The sequence below is a fragment of the Sarcophilus harrisii genome, chromosome 5 (assembly GCF_902635505.1).
Source record: "Sarcophilus harrisii chromosome 5, mSarHar1.11, whole genome shotgun sequence".
Taxonomy (NCBI): domain Eukaryota; kingdom Metazoa; phylum Chordata; class Mammalia; order Dasyuromorphia; family Dasyuridae; genus Sarcophilus; species Sarcophilus harrisii.
The window spans coordinates 102,737,377-102,757,564 of NC_045430.1; the positions used below are offsets into that span (position 1 = coordinate 102,737,377).

The 20,188-nt window shown below is 35.8% G+C and overlaps 1 long non-coding RNA gene across 1 annotated transcript in view; it reads right to left on the bottom strand.

The window, feature by feature from the left end:
• The window catches only part of LOC116419231, a 71,813-nt gene that overhangs the window by 11,088 nt on the left and 40,537 nt on the right, over positions 1–20,188 (bottom strand). The window contains exons 2-4 of the long non-coding RNA XR_004229487.1: positions 17,975–18,068; positions 16,407–16,532; positions 9,067–9,130 (exon numbers count right to left, since the gene is read on the bottom strand). This is a non-coding gene — a long non-coding RNA (uncharacterized LOC116419231). The remainder of the gene's footprint in view (positions 1–9,066; positions 9,131–16,406; positions 16,533–17,974; positions 18,069–20,188) is intronic.

Sequence of the window (20,188 nt, forward strand, 5' to 3'; positions counted from 1 at the left end):
AAATCTGTTTATATTGGGCTGATCTAAATTCAACTAGCTGGGAAATCACAATCCTGACTTGGCAGTCAACAAATCGCTTGGGACCGTGGTACATTTATTCTATTCTATTTTCTGTTGTTATTGTGCAGTCCTTTCCAACTCTTCATGAACCCATTTGGAGTATTCTTGACAAAGGTACTCAAGTGGTTAGACATTGCCTTCTCCAGCTCATTTTACAGATGAAGAAACTGAGGCAGAGTAAAGTGACTTGTCCAGGCACAGCTAATAAATATCTGAGGCCAAATTTCAATTCAGGAAGATGAGTCTAAGTCGGAAACTCTGTCCACTGCACCACCCAGCTGCCTATGAATTCCATTTGTCCGTTTATATTTTTAAACTTTGTCAGTTTTGCAGAAAAAGGAAATCTTAGAACTGGGACCTTATCTCTAGACCAAATCCCCCAGGAGCTAATCTCATTAACTCCAAGCGGAATGTTCACTTTGCATCTGAGCCTTAGGGGGGTTTTCTGTTTGTTTTTTCTCCCTTCACTAGAGCCTGGGAGTGGGGGTGGGGGTGGGAGATTTAGGGACCTCGAGACCAGACCAAGGCCGGAGCCAACACTTGGCTTCAAGGCTACTTTTCTATCCACTGCTCTAGTTACTTATTAATATGGTATCCTTACAAATGATGGCATTTGGAAAGCCATGTCATCAGCAGAGGATCATTCTTCTGTCTAAACTCTGCCCAGAACTTCCAAGGTGTTTAGGATGTTCAGGAGGGATTAATGCCTCTGGAGTGAGAGCTTGCTAAGCAAGCCCTTTGCAAGACTGCTCCTCCCCTTTTGGTGTCCATCTTTGCTTCAACTCTCCCTTGTGGCTCCAAGCTGTAGCATGCACAGTGGTCACATTCAGAGCAAACCCATTTCGGCAGACAAGCTAAACTAGGTTGAGGGTAAACAATACGCCTCAAACCTGTCAGTGAATTAGGGGGTGAGGTGTCTACCCCAAACAAGTGAAGACTTCCTCCAGTGGAATAGATGAGAACGAAGATAGATTATTTATCAGTTTGTACTTAAGTAGTCAAACATTCAGTAAGCGCCTACTATATACAAGACACTGTTTTGTCTGAGTGTTTATTTAATCACCCCTTTCCAAATCTTTTCATCCTTCATTAAACCTCTTGTGGTTCCCATTTTCCCTACTCTTTCCCCTAAAAATCTCTTTTATGATTTTATTTTTAAAATTGAGACCATTAACAAGAAAATTATACAATGTTCAATTCTGATGGACGTGGCTCTTTTCAACAATGAGATGATCAGACAATTCCAATGCTCTGATTGAATGAATTGATTGAAATGATTAAGACAACCAGAAAGAGAACCATGGGAACCAGTGTGGATAACAGCACAGCATTTTCAGTCTTTTTTGTTGTTGTTTGCTTGCATTTTATTTTCTTTCTCATTTTTTTTTTCTTTTTGATTTGATTTTTCTGGTTCAGCAAGATAATTGTATAAATATGTATGCATACATTGGATTTCACATATATTTTTACCATGTTTAATATATATTGGATTATTTGTTATTTAGGAGAGGGGAAATTGGAACACAAGCTTTTGCAAGGTTTAATGTTGAAAAATTATCCATGCATATCTTTTGAAAATTAAAAAGCTTTAATAAGAAAATATTTTTTTTACATTGAGGCTATTAGTCAACAGTTCCCTCTTCTTCCTCCTAATCTCATACCACTCTGATACCTTCTGCTACTATCTCCTCCTTTACCTCTTTTTCACATGAAGAGGTGGCCCTTTTCCTTGCTAAGGCTATCCTTTTCACACATAAATTGGCAAGTAGGTCCCAAAAACATACTATGTACCTGTTTTCCAAGACCATTCTTTTTAAATTTAGTGGGATTCCTCACCATGTTGGCTTTGGGAGGGTGGCAAATTTTTCAACCACAGCAAATCATAAATATCATTTCCTAATATATAAATATTCCATTATCTGGATCAGTCAATTGCAGATTCTTACAGGATCAGATATTTTTAGTGTCTTATTTTAATCCTGTCCCTTACATGTTGTCCTCTAGGTGTCTATGCACATTGTTATAAATCTCCAAAGCTGCTCTCTTCAAGAAGCAGTGATGTTCCATTTTGAGTCTGTACTAAAAGTAAACTCAGTGACTAAGATGACTCCACCTGATGAGAATAAGCAAAACTGGGGGAGGGTTTTTTTTTTCCCCTCTGGGACCAAAAGACAATCAAAATATGGGCTATAACCTGGGTGTAGTTATACCACACAAATTCAAGTCAGCTTTATTCAAAACTCTTGTCAACTCAGCAGCTCCTCTCATGTGGAAACTACACCCAAAGCAGCTTGAGTCATGTCATTTTTATGACATTAAAGTGAAACAACTGATAATATCTCTTCACCTTCCCCAGTTCAAACCATGAATAATTTTCTGCTACTCATCCATTTTTCAATGTTTAAACTCTGATAATAAAATTAAATTTTATTTTGAACTCTAAACAGTTTTCAATTGATTCAAGGTTGCCAAAGAATCCTAATATTAATTTTTAAGTTTGATGTAAGGAGTGAGAACTGAGAGAAAGTTAAAGAAAGATGACTGACAAAGAGTAATAAAAAAATTTTAAGTACACAGCAGGAAACAAAATATTTGACTACTCTGTATAAGGAAAGGAGAAAAATTGGTAATTTGAGGTTTTGCCTGTAGATAATCTAAGACCCATGCTTCCTTTGTTATAGGCCTTTTAGCCACTGACCCCTCCAGGGTAGAAAACCCTAAGGGAAAAAAATGGTTTGTGGAAGCTGCAGTAATTTTAGATCTATTTAAAGCGCTAATAGGATTTGAACACCCCTAATTAAATTACTCAGTCACATATGAGCTTGTAAAAGCTGGATGAAGATGACAAAGTCCCTACCTTCTGTGAAGTTCTAATCTGAAGCAAGGGAAAAGCAAGACCCAACATGGATGCTGTCTCCTTATGATGTTTTCTGCTATATATATATATATATATATATATATATATATATATATACACAGAGAGAGAGAGAGAGAGAGATACACTAATCGCGTCCCTCTCTATTTTTTCTGTCTTTTCCCCTGTTCCTAAGGGACATCCCTTTAGTGGCAAGAAAGAGAATTAAGAGAGGAAATTTGTGGCAGGAAATAGTAACAATATAGCTACAATCCAAAGGAACAAAGTCAAAGTGAGAAAGATGAGAAATAGCAGCAGGCATCTTCTTGCCAAAGTGTCCATTCATCCAGCATCATAAATAAGGAGCAAGCACCTAAGAAAAGAGGTAGGAGGATCCTGCTAGCAACAAGACAGCAAAGACCAAGAAAAGGCCCCATTCTGGGAGCTTCTGTCTCTTCCTCAGACCCCTACAATCAAAATCCTTGCTCCAAGACCCAAGAAAGAAGCTGGTCCAAGGCGCCTGCAGAGGTCCCATGCCTCCAGATTGGCTTTTCTGGAAGCACAAATCCAACATAAGTGGGAACTGGGCTGTATTGTGCCCACTTTCTTTCAGGGAGGGAATTATACAAACTCAAACTTCCTAGGATCCTGGAGTTGGAAGAGCATTATTTACTGTAGGCTGCTAAGTTGAAGCCAAGAGGGAAATGTTTTAGTATTCATTATTTTAGTGCTATTATGCATTTGTTTATTGTTTTATTTGATTCTATGCCAAGTATAAATACCATATACAGGTAAGTATGTTTACTTCTGCGTGAAACAACTCTCTTGTGAGATGGTCATATGATTAGAGCTTACTAAAAGAAATAGAGATCAAGGAGGAAGTGAGGTTCAGGTGGGAGCTGAAAAATAGATTTCTTTTTTTCTGAGGCAGTTGGGGTGGAGTGATTTTCCAAGTCACACAGCTAGGAAGTGTTAAGTGTCTGAGGCCAGATTTGAAGTCAGGGGTGTTCTGTCTACCTACTATAGGGATATCTATCTACTGCACCATCTAGCTGTCTCTCAGGAGCTGATTTCTGATTGGGTAAATCAATCAGAATGATGAAGTTATGATCTACTCAGCATTATGCTCAATAGTATAAACCACAAGGATAAAGGTAGCAATTAACAGATTCTTTGCATTCAATAATTTGGAGAGTACTTAGCAGTGTTATCTAAAGGTGAAATACTTTATTTTAGCAAAATTAGTCTCCAAAATACATGTCCCCAAGTGCATTCTCACAAAACAGATAATTTAAATTACAACACAGAGTAATTATTACTGAGATAGTACATGTCATTTGCTAATATTGGCATTTACTGTATGAGAGGGAAAATGGTTCTATTCCTATCCATCCACCTCCAAAACAGAGCATGGAATCAAAGAATATAATTACCCACAATGTCATTTTAATGTGTTAATAAAGTACAACACCCTTTGATCTCATTGGAGGTGTGAACACCTTTTCCATTGAATCAAGAAGGGAACAAGTTAGCCCCAACCCTGGAAGCTTGAAATGAAATTCATGGATGAACATCACAGATTGAAGGTGGAAGAGAATGCAATCAAGCAGAAAACATCTGCCCAAGGGAGTGGGAGGAAGAAAATTTTCTCTATTCTTCTCTGCCCCCCATATAGGCCATGTAGCTTTGAAGACTTGCTGGAACAGCAGGAGACCCTGTAATCAGTAAGGAACAGAGACACACACTTCAGACAGAGACAGATAATCCAATGAGGTGGAAAAAGCAGCTTCAAAACATGTGACCCACTGGCAGTAGATGGGGGACTTAGCTGGTCAACTCATCCAGGCAAGATACTCCATCCTTTAAACAGCACTGTTGAACTTTGCAGTATGAAGAGTTATGAGTTGCCTTTGCTGCATGTTCATCCCTTGTAAATAAAAAGCTATAATACAAAAGAAGAAGAAGAAGAAGAGAGCCTTCTACACAGAGAGAGGACTGTGGGAACTGAATGTGGACCACAACATAGCATTTCCACTTTTTTTGTTGTTGTTTGCTTGTATTTTATTTTCTTTCTCATTTTTTTCCTTTTTGATTTGATTTTTCTTGTGCAACAAGATAATTGTATAAATATGTATGCATATATTGGATTTAACATATATTTCTACCATGTTTGGATTACTTGCCATGGAGGGAGGGAGTGGGGGAAGGGGAAGAAATTGGAACACAAGCTTTTTGCAAGGGTAAATGTTGAAAAATCATCCACGTATGTAATAAATAAAAATAAATAGCTTTAATTTAAATAAAAATATATATCAGTTGAGTCTGATATGATCAGTTGATCATATGCAATGTTTCATGCCCATAGTGGAAGACTGCAAATAAGGGAGAAAAATATATTTTCTTTAAAATAAAAAGCTTTAATTTAAAAAAATAAATAAAGTTACCTCTAGAAACAGAAATAGCAGCCTCTCTCTGGGGACCCAACCTTTGAGTGTTAAGCACAAACTAACTTGGGAAAGTATTCCAAAATGGGACTTTGGGAAAGAACTTTAACTTTAATAATTTGGTCTCAACGTTTTCTATTATACTGCAAGCTGAAGTTAGTTGCCTTTTTGTGAGGCCTTCATTAATGTTGTTGATTATATTGCTGATAAAGGAAGAAATCCTTCCTCCTCAAAGTGGTCATTTATCCCTCTTCGATCCATTATCAACTAACTGGAGACAGAAGAACCATTCCTGGATTCTTTTCTAAGCTCTAATAATAGAGAGACCAACCTTTGGGCATTGATGACAATTATTTGACCAAGACATAAAAACGATCCTGTTCCACTCAGTGTTTATTTTTGTTTTGTTTTGTTCTGAGAGACCAAATTTCCATTGATATAAAAAGCAAACTCTAACAATATAAATCAGCTTCTGTTTTTCAACGTATCACCATAGAGATCTGAGAGAAGGGGATATGAAAGGGTTAAGTGGCTTGCCCAGAATCCCACAAGCCTATGTGGTAGAATCCAGACTTAAACCCAGGACTTTGTTATTATACTATATTTACTATATACAATCTTGTTTCTCATTAAGTAAATAAAACAGTAAAAACAGATATCTTTCATGGCTACAGCTAGAGAGAGAGAGAGAGAGAGAGAGAGAGCTATTTCACACATGAGGAATTCAGAAAATCGCCAAAGTCAAAACAGATCATGAAATTCTATCGAACTAAAAAATCTTTGCACTTAGAAAAAGCAATCCAACTAGGACAAGAAGGAAAATTGTTGATCACGAAAACTGTCAAGTATCTCTGATAGGAATCTGATTTTATAGTTCTATAGGGAACTAACAGAAATATATAAAATCAAGTTCTATTACTCCAAGTGGATAAGCAGTTAAAAGACATGAAAAAAAAGTTCTTAAAAGAAGAATTAAAAAATTCTAATAATCAAATGAAAGATTGCTTCAAATTACTAATAATTAGAGAATCAAAGGCAATTCAAGTTTCACATTATTCCAAACAAATTGAAAAGATAACCAAAAAAAAAAAAAATTGGAAATGTTAGTATTGGATAGAGCTGCGCAAAAACCAATACATGAATATACTTTTGATGGAAATGTCAATTGATCCCAAAATTCTGGAAAGTAAGTTGAAATTATGCTAAGAAAGTGACTAAAATGTCCAAATTCTAAGGACATCAAAGACAAAAAGGAAAGTCCCATATACACTAAAATATTTATAACTGCATTTTTTGTGAGAGCAAAAAACAGTGAACAAAATAGAGGTCCATTAAAATGGAAGGCATACACCAGTGAATGAAATGACACATGATTATGTTATAAGAAATAATAAATATGGGGGCACTTAGATGGCACAGTGAATAGAGCCCTGATCTTGGAGTCAGGAGGGCATGAGTTCAAAATGCTTCCTCAGACATTTAACTAGACACTTAACTACTTCCTAACTGTGTGACCCTGGACAAGTCTCTTAACCACAGTTGCTCATACGCAAAAAAGAAAAAGAAAAAAAAAAAATAATGACTATGAAGAATTCAGAAAAGCCTGAGGAAGACATTTGCTGTGTGACCCTGGGCAAATCCTTGATCTTTACTTTAGTTTCCTAATGTCTAAAAGGAAGACAGTAGACTCAATAATCTTAGATATGAAGTAATACAGAATGATGGATCAGGAAAATAAATGCATAGTAAGTGTGACAATGTAAATGGGGTGGGATGAGGGGTGAGAATGAAATTGAATGCTACAAAATTATAATTATAAAGCTCAGACCTGGAGGAGAAATAAGAAAATATATTTTTCTCCCTTATTTGCAGTCTTCCTCTATGGGCATGAAACATTGCATATGATCAACTGATCATATCAGACTCAACTGATATATTGGTTAGTTTTGTCTGAACTGTTTTTTTTTTCTCTTTCTCTTTAATTTTTTGTTATAAAGCATGGCTTGCTAAGGAAGGGAAGGGAGAAGAGTATATTCAGAAATGGAAGTGATAAGAAAAGGTATGAATAATTTTTAAAATTAGGTTTTGCTGTTGTTGTTTAAATCAACATGTGGAAAAGTAAATTTAAAAAATGAAAAAGACAAGCAACAGGAAAAACTAAGACCTTAATGAATTCATAAAGAATTTCCTGGGAAAATATACTGAAAATAAGTTAAGTATTTAGAATAAGAAACTTTCCAGTTGTAATTTACCAATTATTATTTCAATGTAATTATCCTAATTGATGGACTTGTGATTTCATATATATGTATATGTATATATTTCCTTCAATAACTCATGTAATAATTCATCCATGTATCCATAACATTCCCATTTTGTGCAACTCTTGCAGATATGTCTTCCTACAAATTCTGTACAAGGTTTTCTGATGTCCTCTATATCCCAATTTCTCAAACTACAGTTTGCAGCTTCATATGGGGTCTAGTAACTAAATAGGAGCATTGTGAAATTATGATTTATTATCAGTAAATGTTTGATTTGCATACCTATTTGATATGCCTATATATCTGGAGGCATGTAAAAATTTCCTGGAGGAAAAAGAATCATGAATGAATCTCCTGACATTGAATTGATATCAATAAATCATGAAAGTTTTATCTCTCATTCACTTAACCATTTTCTGCTTCAGCATAACACCTACCTCACAACTTTGTGAGAGCCAAATGAAAGGTAAAGAACTTCAGAACCTTTAAAAGGCTGTGGGGTTCTTTGTTGATTGAGCAACTCTATTTCCAAAATAAATAGATAGGTAGATAAAGATAGGAAAAATAAGTAGATTAGATAGAATAGAATAGAAGATTTATCAAATGCCTACAACATACTAAATACTGGGGATACAAATATCAAAAAGCAAAATGATACCTATGCTCAAAGAGTTTACCTTCTAATTCTAAAAAGGTAAGATAAAATATAAAGGGGAACTGGAAAGGAGGGAGCAGAGAAGGAAGGAACCTAAAGGAGTGCAGGGAAGTTGGGAGGAGGAGCCGTCCTGAAAGTGAGTTGGTCTGGAAGTAAAATGTACAGCATTAAATGGAATTGGAAAATCACTAAGATTTTCAATTGGGCTTAGCTGGAGGAAGGAGAAACAGTTAAGAACATAACTCATAGAAATTCTGTTTATTTTGTTGTTACTTGTCTGGATACAGAATAGAAACAGCAAAATAAGGGAATCTCTATGTCTTTTTAATGAAATACTGTTAGATATTAAGGATACAAAGGGTTTTCAGATGTCTATGATGAAATAATATATAAACCAACACACAAAGAAAACACAAGGTAGTTTAAAGTCCTTATGGGAAGGAAAAAAAATTAGAGAAAATTTCAAAAATCTAGCATCTGAACAATTCTTGAGGAAAGATATTGATCTTCAGAGGTAAAAATGAGAGAAAAGTGAATAAGAGATGGAATCAAATGCAAATCAGAAAGTATTGATCAACTGCTTAAGGTGCAATGTATAGGAACATATTGATATTAGGTACATATATGGTAAATTATATAACGGGCAAATTCATTTTAAAATTAAGTGGTTTTTTTAGGCATTTCTTTTTTTCTCTCTCCCATTTCCCTTACATTGAAAAAAAATCCTTGTAATAAATCAGCAAAATTAAATAAAACTAATTCCTTTAATGTCCATATCCAAAACTGTACCTCATTCTGATCCATCCATCCTGTCTCTGTCAAGATGTGGGCAATATTATTCATCATCAGTCTCCTAGAAGCATGATTGATTAAAAATCAAAATTGTTCATTTTTATAATTTAATTTACATGTAATTAAATATAAAATTTAATTACAATTTAATATTTTAAATATCGATTCTGTTAATTTCACTCCAGTGTCCATGCATAGAAATCTTCCCATGGTTTTCCAAAACTATCCCTTTCATAATTTCTTATGGCACAATAGTATTCCTTTATATTCATATAACATAATTTGTTTGGTCTTCCTACATTTGATGGGTAATCCTTAGTTCCTAATTTTTGCTGTTATAAAAAGAGCTGCTATAAATGATTTTGTATTATGAGTTCTTTTTCTGTTTGTTTTTTAAATCACTTTGGAAGTAGTAGTATCACTGAATCAAAGTTATGTATAGTTTAGTAACTTTGGGGAGAGTTCCAAATTGTTTTGCAGAAAGGCTATATACCAGTTCACAGTTCCACTAACTCAATGTTTCCCAAAGTTCTTCCAACATTTGTAATTTTCTTTTTTTGTCAATTTTGTCATTCTTATAAGTATAAGGTAGAACTTTGGAGGTTGTCTTAGTTTGAATTTCTCTAAATATTAAATGATTTGGAGCATTTTTTGTATGACTACAGATACCTTAAATTTCTTCCTTTGAAAAGTGGCTATTCATATTGGTGAATGGTTCTTATTCTATTACATTTAAATCAGTTCTTTATTAGCATATAAATTTATGAAGGAAAAGCTCACAGTTTTACCAAAAGAATAAGAAAATTAACAATAGGCCACTTTAATAACCTCTAATATAGTAATTAAAAAATTAAAGACATAAGCATGAAAAGAGCATGAAATAAAATAGATTTACAGTTTATATGAGGAAAATTCATTGAAAAATTAAGGTTTTTTTTTCTTTTTCAAACATGTAGGTCACTTACAAAAATTAATCATATCCTAGGTCATGGAAAAATCCCAAATAAATTTAGAATGGCAAAAAATTCTACAATTATCGATCATAAAGGCCAAAATTTTAAAAAAGTAATATGACATACAATTCAATAAACATTGTATTGTTGAGCTTTTAAAGATTATGTTACTTGAATGTAAACTCTGACAAGATCCTGTCAAGCTAAAAAGACTTCTTATATAGGTCCATCTCTTATAAAGGCATTGCAATCTGTATTGGTGAAGGGAGTGCTTTTGTTGTTTAGGCACATCCAACTCCTTGGGACCCCATTTGTAATTTTTTTGGCAAAGAAGTTAGAGTGGTTTACCATTTCTGTCTCTAGTTTATTTCATAGGTGAGGAAACTGAAGCATCTAGTAAATATCTGAAGAGGAATCTGAACTCAGAACAATGAATCTTCCTGATTCCAGACTAGACACTCTATCAACTGTGTCACTTAGCTGAGCAAGGGAATAAGAATAAAATTCTAGATTCTTGAAATAGTTAATATAATCAAAAGGCTTAGCACTTCATGCACATAATATGAGCATTATTGTTTAATAGTTCTTGTGTTAAAAAAATTATAGTCAGGATAACAGATTTTTTTATTAAAGCTTTTTATTTTCAAAACATATACATGAATAATTTTTCAACAACGACCCCTAAATAGATTATTTCAAAGATAGCATAAATATAATATGTCAAAATTTATGGGACGCAATCAAAGAGAAAAATTTATAGCACTGAATTCCTAGAATATTAAGAAGATGAGACAAAGGAAAGGAAACAACATTTTAAAAAAATTATTTTAAGTGAACAAAATAACATACCAAAAGAAAGCATAAGAAGTAAATTATCAAAATCAAGGCAAAAGTCAACCAATTTTCTTTTTACTGACACCACCTTCAGCACATTTATTCACATTAAATTGTTATATAAGATAGATGTACAAAACCATCAGTATAACAGAACCAAAAATAAGGCACCTGCCTTTACAAGATGCTAGCCAAATACTAGTTGTAATACTAGCATCCTTGTCAGTGAGAGGCCACAGCTGAGAGATGTATGCCATTAATCACTATTTCAAAGGATGAATTAGCTTGAAATTCTGCAGACAAATTGCTTTTTGTTCTAATTATGAACATTTTGCCTTAAAATCCCATTTAACATAATGGTTTTTCAAGGGAAAATATAAACTTACTCTGTGATTATAAAATGTGAGGTTGACTTTTGAACTTAAGTCACTTCTTTCCAGCAGTGCCTTTTATCAGTATTTTTCTGCAAAGCTAAAATCGAAAAGCTATCAAAATGTCCAATCTTTCATTTTCCAGGAATCCTATGAAAATTATAAGAGAACTACTACACTTGGTTCGTTTAATTAATCTCTTCATACAAAACAATATTTGTGGTAATTGCATGCCCACTACCTCTGATTGCTCTTTGGAACATATAATTATCTACTGCTGAGGTCCCGTTCTGTAACAACTGAAAACCTTATTTCAGTTCAGTCTCCCACTAATTTTAGATATGTATAAATAATATGAACAGCAGATTGTATAGAACCTGCCTACATCAAGCTTTCATTTTCTTTCTTTTAAGTCTCCAGAAAATCTGAACACAAGAAAAGGCAGCTCAGAGTCTCTTAGATTTCCCCTGATCTTCTCCCTCCCCCGAAATAACTAGTCATTTCCAGTGAGTATTCCACAGAGAGCTCATATTGTATGACATTTTATTTAGATTTCATACATGTATTTTTCTGTGTTGCCACAAAGTTGAGAACCATTCTTTCTGGAAACTCCAACTTCTTACAGACTACCTCCTTTACTAGTGGATATTGCGATATTTCATTAGACTCTGTAAAGAAGGCCGGTAGAACATGCATTCGATTTGCTATTTTGTTCTCTCCAAGTGTACTGTTTTAACAAATAAATCTTGTCAGCCTCATGATAGAGCCTTGAGTTAATCATCCTAATGAACATACCACTAATCCTTTTTTTTTTTAAAATTAAATGTTATTTCCCCCAATTACATGTAAAAATAATTTTCAACACTAATTTTGGAAATTGACTTTCAAATTCTCTTTCTCCTTTCCCACCCCCTCATTGAGAAAGCAAGCAATTTGATATAGGCTATATATGTGTAATCATACAAAACATATTTCCATATTAGTCATATAAAAGAAAACAAAGATCAAAATAAAAGTCCAAGAAAAATAAAGTTTAAAATAAAAGTATGCTTCAATCTGTATTCAGATTCCATCTGTTCTTTCTCTGGGATGGATAACATTTTTCATGATAAATCCTTCAGAGTTGTCTTAGATCATTGTATTGCTTAGAATATCTGTCATTCACATGTGGCTATTACTGTATACAATATTCTTCTGGTTCTATTCATTTCACCTAGTAAAAGTTCATGTAAGTCTCTCCGAGTTTTTCTGGGAGAATCTAGCTCATCATTTCTTTTTGTATAACAAAATACATATAATAAAAAATTGTATAATATTTGTAAGTGGATTCTGTCATATGGTTCTACCACACATTACTGTTGATACAGGAGAAGGAGGAAAGAAAGAGAAATCTTCTCCTCTGCCTTACTTCAATATGTAAGAGTTGTGAGGGGAGAGGTGAAGAGTGATTTCAGGATCCAAGTTTTCCATCTCTGGCCCACTTTTATAACTGCCAGAGCTGGCTGCCTTCTCAATTGACTCTGCAAATTGAGATTCCCACGCTAGCACGGCCCAGCTGAGTTTCCTAGCCATTCATATACAAATATATCCATCTAAGCCTAAAAGTGGCTGGCACTTACATTTTATTGTCTCTGTTACCTGCCCTTTACATGTTTTAAATTTAGTCTGAAAGGAACATGCCTTTATACCTTATCTCTTTTATCTGTCCCTTTCATGCTGAATTTTTTTCAATAGTATTTTCTTTTCCCAAATGCATGCAAAGATAGTTTTCAAAATTCACCTTTGCAAAATCTTGTGTTTCAAATTTTTCTTCCTCCTTCCTACCTCCCCAAGACAGCAAGCAATCCTATATAGGTTAAACATGTGCAATTCCCCTAAACATATTTCTATATTCCATGCAAGAAAAATCAGGTCCAAAGGAAAAGAAAACAAACGACAACAAAAAAGTGAAAATACTATACTTTGATCCACATTCTGTTTCCATAATTCTCTCTTTGGATGTGGATGGCGCTTTCCATCCCAAGTCTATTGGAATTGCCTTGAATCACCTCATTGTTGAAAAGAGCCAAGTCCATAAAAGTTGATGTACAATGTTCTTTTGGTTTTGCTCACTTCATTTAGCATCAGTTCCTGTAAGTCTTTCCAGGCTTTTCTGAAATCAGCCTGCTCATCATTTCTTAAAAAAAATTTTTTTTTAATTTCAAAAAGGAAAAGGATAGTTTAAACTATCTATCTGAGAAAAAGAGATCATATAGATCAATGTACAACATAGAAAGGAATTGAAACTGTTAAAATTATCTAATCTTCATATTGCACAGACTTTTAAAACAACACCTATAGAATGTTGGTATTTGAACCAATTCTTTCCATGTGGTAAATGTAATTTTGAGCCCTCTCCCAAAGCTGGCAAAGATAATACAAAAAAAAAAAAAAAAGCAAACTAAGGCTATTATTAAAACATATAATTGAAAAATATATAAAATATTATCAAGTAGAATGTAGTTATAAATTTAAAATGTATTATAAAATGTGACATGAACAATACAAGTTAATGTGTTAAGTGGTTTATGAAATCAGAGGAGAAACAGTCAGAATAATGAATTATGTCAAGAATATTATATATCAGTAGATTCAAAAAGTACTTTTTAGAAAATACAACTTCCATTTTAAAACACTCAAAAGTACAAGTGCTGAAGAGTTTTTTGGTCTAACATGGCAAAAAAAAAAAAAAATATATATATATATATATATATATATATATTGATTAGAAACTAAGACCTAACATTGTCTAAGGATTGTCTCCAAAGATTGCAGAGTTATAGATCAGCTGTATCTGCATAACAAGATTGTGTTAGCCTTGCAGGAGAGGCTTTGGCTTGAACCCTGAGTTTAGTTTCTCTTTCTGATTTATTTTCTCCATATCTATATGGAACAACAGAAAAAAATTCAGGGTTTGAAAAATAAGGAACCCCAAACTGAGAACTATTGTGAGTTCCTTGAAATCTGGGATTGTCTTTTGCCTCGTGTCACATAATAGGCACTTAATATATGCTTACTGACTGATCAACTGACTATAAGACAAATAACCCTCAGCTTTATAGATTATAGAGCTATGTGGAATAGTCATCATCAAGTAGGATGAAGTCTTTTGCAGGATGTCCCAAGTCACTAGACCAGGAACAGGAGTCCAAAGACTACATCTGAAGCATTAACTAGCTAAAGAATTTGGCAAAGCAGAGAGTAGGAGGAAACAATGCTATCCAATTTTCCTTGACAGCTATATCAACAAATATCTAGGATAAATAACAGGAAAAGTAGTGATTAGGAAATCCAGTATTAAAGAATCCTGTCTTTTGGGGTGGGGCCATTGCACATGCTACAGCTTCTTGCAGCCACAGGTGAAAGTGAAGTACATCAGGCAGACACCAAAGGTGGAAAGCAGCCTAGAAAGGGCTTGGCAGCCCTCATAGCAGAGGTATCAGAATTCCTGCACACACCCTAAACCTCACCATTCTAGAACCTCAGGTTTCCCTGAAGAACCTTCTCTGGGTTAGAGGATGCTACCTGGCACTACAGAAATAATGGATAAATACTAGAAAATTTCCCACCAAAGACTGGAGATAAGCAGAACTGTCCACTTTAAACATATTGTCTAACACAGTTTTAGAAAAGCTAATTAACATAATATATGAAAAAGGAAATAAATGGAATAAGTTTTGTTAATGAAGAATTGAAGATGTCTTCATTTGCAAATGATTGTAGACTTAGTATGTCTGAAAGGCTCAGAAAATGAAGTAATTGAGATACAATACTTAAGGAAGGTAGTAGGGCTTAAGATGAATTCATAAAAATCTGGATTTTTTTTTTAATGTTGCTTTGAAATAACACTATAGCTTGGATTTTAAAAACAAATGCAGTTGTCTGTCATGGCAACCAAGTCAGATATCCTAGGTATACAACATGAACAGTATCCCTGCCATATGGTACTAAGTGTTTAACAAGGGACTTATCCCCCAACCCCCTCTTCCTGGGCATCCATGGATCAGACCTAGGATTTGTCAAGTTATGTTCTGCAATGATACATGTGCCAAGGTTGGCCTGTGAAACCCAGAAAGAGCAAAAAGCAGAAACTAAGATAATTTTATGTAGAAGTTCTGGGGAGGGGGAGGGAGATTGGGAGGATGACAATAAGTGACATCTCCTGAGAGAAATCCAAGGTGTCTGATGCTAAGTCCTCTAATGATCTGCTTATTGAGATACTGAGAACAGAAAGATGTCTTTACGAAATAATGTTTCTTTTTTTCTTTAGTTTTGAATGGGACTGATTGGATAAAGTATTTCTCAGTATTGAGTCACATGATCCCTGTTCCCAGAACTGGGACCTTGGGGAGGTCATTTGATCTCCAGAGGGATGAATTTTAAACCCTGGGATACAGGAAGTTGCAGAAAGTGATGTAACCTGTGGGAGGCAGCCAACACTGGTGACCACTGGTCAAGAATGGTTATGTCCTTTTAGTCTATCCAATGAGAAGGCTCGAGTCTTTTGCTTTTAAACCCTGGAAAAGACAGAAGCTGGCCAGGTTCCAGGAGCACATGGTGGGAGTTAGAATGGCTCCCAGGTGTGTGTCTGGCCCTCTCCCTATAGGGATTAAATAAATGCTTTCTCTTTGTACCTAATGATGTCTCTGAGTTGTTACTTGGGAAGGGGGTCTTGCACCCCACCTGTCCCACACAGTTTAAAAACGAAATACAGATCCTAGTTAAAGCTCAGAACAAGAATGAAAGGGTGGTGGTGTTTGTTGCTACCCTTCTTAAGTGTACTCATCCAGTTATTTTATTTAAAATAAATCTCAACTCAACTCAACTCAAAATCCCAAATTTTTCTCCCTCCTTCCCTTTCTCTCCTCCCCTCTCCCTAAAATGTAGACAGTTTGATATAGATTATATATGTGCAATTATATAAAACATATTTCCATATTAGTCAGTTGTGAAGGAAGAAAGTGATCAAAAAAGAAAAAATCTTTCTTCAATCTGCATTCAGAATCCATCCATTTTTTATCTGGATTAGCATTTTCCATCATTACTCTTTTGTACTTGTCTTGGATCATTGTGCTGCTAAGAAAAGTAAAATCATTCATAGTTGATCATCACACAATTTTTCAGTCAGCTATTTACTGACCTGATAACACTAGAGAGTTATTTTCCTTCCTGAAGCATGAGCCTAGGGCTATGTTGGAGTCAGCTCTTATCCAGTAAATTGTTCAGTTTTCAGTGTGAGCATTGAGAACGCAGAAATTGGCAAACACTACAAATCAAATTTGTTGACTGTTTAGACTTAAGAAAGTAATAAAGAAAATAATAATGTAGATTAAACTTAAAAGTGTGCTGTGTACTTTTTATTTCCTGGAAAGTCAATTGTTAAACATATAAACATATAAACACTTCTGAATGTACCCAATAATAAAATTGTGTGGCTCAAATTGGTGAGTGATCACCATTTAATAAAAAGCTGAAGAGATTTCTAGCAGCAAAGCCAAAGTTTATTGTACATTGTTCTCTTGAGAATCGGGTGTCCCTCCCGCTATGCAGGCAATTGAAGGGAGGATGCACCTTTTGGGACAGGTTTTACACTTTAAATAGTCCCTAACACAACCACCCCTCCCATCACTGACCATCCTCCTCAATGGCTAAATGCCATTCTAAATGCAGGAACTACTCAAGAAATTGAACTTGGCCAATAAGTACATAGTTGTCCATACTTGATTGAAGTAGGGAGAAAATGATGTCACAGGAGGATAGTAGGGAGGGGACTTAGGTGTGCCCTTGAGTCAATGCTCAAGGACCTTCAGACCTACTCCAACTCTGAAGCAGATGAAGCCTTACTCTATTTTCACAACTGTCTTGAGAGATCTCATCTCGTTCAGTCCCCCCTCTTATTTATACACTGAGATCTCTTCACATTTTTGTAACATAATTTCACATTCCCTATCTAATTCCTCATCTCTTTCTGGCTCCTGTTGGTCTTCTTAGGGCACTGACTCCCACTCATCAATCTAACAGACCCATAAGCTTTCCCTTCCAGTCTAATCATTCTGGATAATGAGTTTTGGACTATTCTAGTTATCAGATCTAGTGCCTTAGCTGTCTGATTGGTGATAATCTCTACAACTGCTTGAAATCTAATTATTCTATTCAACATATATATTGGGGTTCTATATCCCCAACTTCCATCTTGAGCCCAGGTGGCAGGCCCATACTCTTTAATTATTCTTTCTGGAGGCCAGGTATCACCCCAACCATTTGCATCTCCAGTCTGGGTAATGGAGGTATCTAAACTCGGTTTCCCTTTTCCCAAATCATCATACAACTGAATTCCTAAATACTTGTCTGACTGTTCAGGAAAAAAAAAAATTGGCCTTATTAATCCAACATAACAGATCTCTGTCCAATTAAGAGGTGAGTACATTGTGAGGTCAAGGTGAAATTCCTAGGGAAAATATATCAGCTCCCAAACAAGTGAAAAGGCCCAAAGTAATAAGAAGAGTGATATATAGACAATTACAATGCACTGGGTTCAGAGACTGTGTTCCCATTCAGTGGAGGCCCCCTCCTTAAATGTAAGTTGAGGTCTCCCTTATCTTCAAATGTCCACTCTGATAAAGGTGGTGCCACAGGCCCTTTCGTTCTGGTATGGTGTGTCCAGCCTTGTACCTGGGTCCGAATTGCAGTGTCTGAGGTCAATCTCACCTGGTAGGGTCCGTCCAGCATGGAGTCAACTTCTCATCCTTCCAGGATTGGATCAAAACCCAATCTCCAACCTGAATTCTATGAACAGGGAAACCTAGAGGAGAAGTGTGAGCTATTAACCCTTTTGTTGTAGTTCTTGAGAATGTTGTACCAATGATTTAACATATCTCTTAGGAAATAAATCCTTTGTTTCCCATATACGCCTGGAAAGGATGACTGTACAATAATTTACAAAGTGAAAGCCCAATATTTCTATGCAGCTTGATTCTGATTCTGACCAGAGCGGGAGGAAAGCATTTAGTCCAAGGTAGTTGGGATTCTAAAAATACTTTAGTCAGTTGCCATTTTATTTCTTGATTCATCCTTTCTACTTTCCCAGAAGAGGGAGAATTCCAAAGGGTGTGGAGATCCCAAGTGATTTCTAAGGTCCTAATCAGATTCTGCAATACTTGGGCTGAAAAAATGTGTTCCCTGATCCAAGTCTAACCTCTTCACTACTATTAGATCATCTACATACTTAAACACCCAAGTTCTCATTACTGGTCGGAAGTCTCCCATGCAATTTTCAAGAATTTGACCAAACAAATTCGGTGACTCTATATAGCCTTGGGGCAAGAGGCACCACTTCATTTGCTGCTTCCTTCCAGTCTCTGGATCTTCCCATTGGAAAGCAAAGAGGTTTCTACTACTCTCCTCTAAAGGGGAGCTCCACGCTGCATCCTTCAGATCCAATACCCTGAACCACTTAGCAAGACAAGGAATCTGGCCCATGGTGGTATATGGGTCTGGAACCACAGGGTGGGAAGCTAACATGATTCTGTTAATCTCCCTTAGATCCTGAGCTAACCTGTTATTTCCCATCCTTCTTCTTGACGGGAAGTATGGATGTGTTGAAGGGTGAAATACAGGGTTCTGTTAGTCCATTTCTCAAAAAGCCTTGTATCACAGGCTGCAAACCTCTCCTTCCTTCTAGTGATATTGGGTATTTGACTCTTACCACCTCCCTAGGGTCTTTCAATGTGATTTTTATCTGGACTATGTATGCTCTGACTGGGCTGTCAGGTCCTGCCCAAATCTCAGAGTTTATCCTAGTCTGCTCTTCTTCATTCATTAGTGCCATTCAACTGGGGTATATGCTGGGTCCATGTAGAATAAACACAATTTCTAGTTTAGTTATTAAATCTCTCCCCAGCAAGTTTATTCCTGCTTCTGAGATGAGCAGAAATCTGCCTAATGTTTCCCCTTTTCCCATATGCAGGGCATGGTCTTAAGTACAAGAAAATTTTCTCCTTTAATCCTAGAAGTCACCAGGGTCTTCTTAGATAATTTAACCCCCTCAGGCAAACAGGTCACTAAAGATCTCAATGCTCTGATGTCTATTAAGAGCACAAGAGTCTCCTGGTGGGGTTCCATTCTTAAATTTACCAAGGGTTCCAGGTGAGAGTCTTATAAGAACCCCTGACTCCTCTAATCTTCATAAGGCTTAACAAGAGAACATATCTGCTGTTCCATCCTCTGCTGGGGGCAGTCTTTTTGTAAATACCATATTTTTTTTAACATCCCTCAACATCTCAAAGACTTTCTACTGATATCTGGCCATGCATTGGTCACAAAGTGCAATTTCAAGGTATTGTCTACTCCTGATCATTAGGATCAAACCCAGGGTACTTCCACATGCTAGCTTTAGTCTACTCAGATATTCTACTCAGACTGGTAACTGTCTTTCCCCTGAGTCACCCCAAAGGCCTTTTTCATGTTCTGTGCCTTTGGCACTACACTGTGAATTCCCATAATTATCAGTTCTCTAAGATCCCTCATACTTCCCCAATATATGGGGTTATTGTGATCCCAATTCGGATTTACTAAAGGTTATTTCTGGTCTGCTGGAGGGTGTCTCCTGCCCCACTCCTTCATAGTCCCCCTCTCCTCTTATGAGAAGAGAGAATTCAAAGTAAATTCTCCCCAAGTAAAAAGATTAGGACCTAGGAATTGATTATTCTGGTAGACCAGTGGGATCTTCTATTAAGGGCCTCATTTCCTTCTTAAAGGTCCTAACTTCTGTGGTGCTCAGGGGAGCATTCACATATCCTATACCTCCCAGAGTCAAGGGAACTTCTCTTAAGGGATACAATGTAGGGCTTGGGGTTTGAGGCTCTGGAAGAGGGTAATTTTGGATATCTCTTTGAATTTGATCTAATTCCTCCTTAGTGAAGC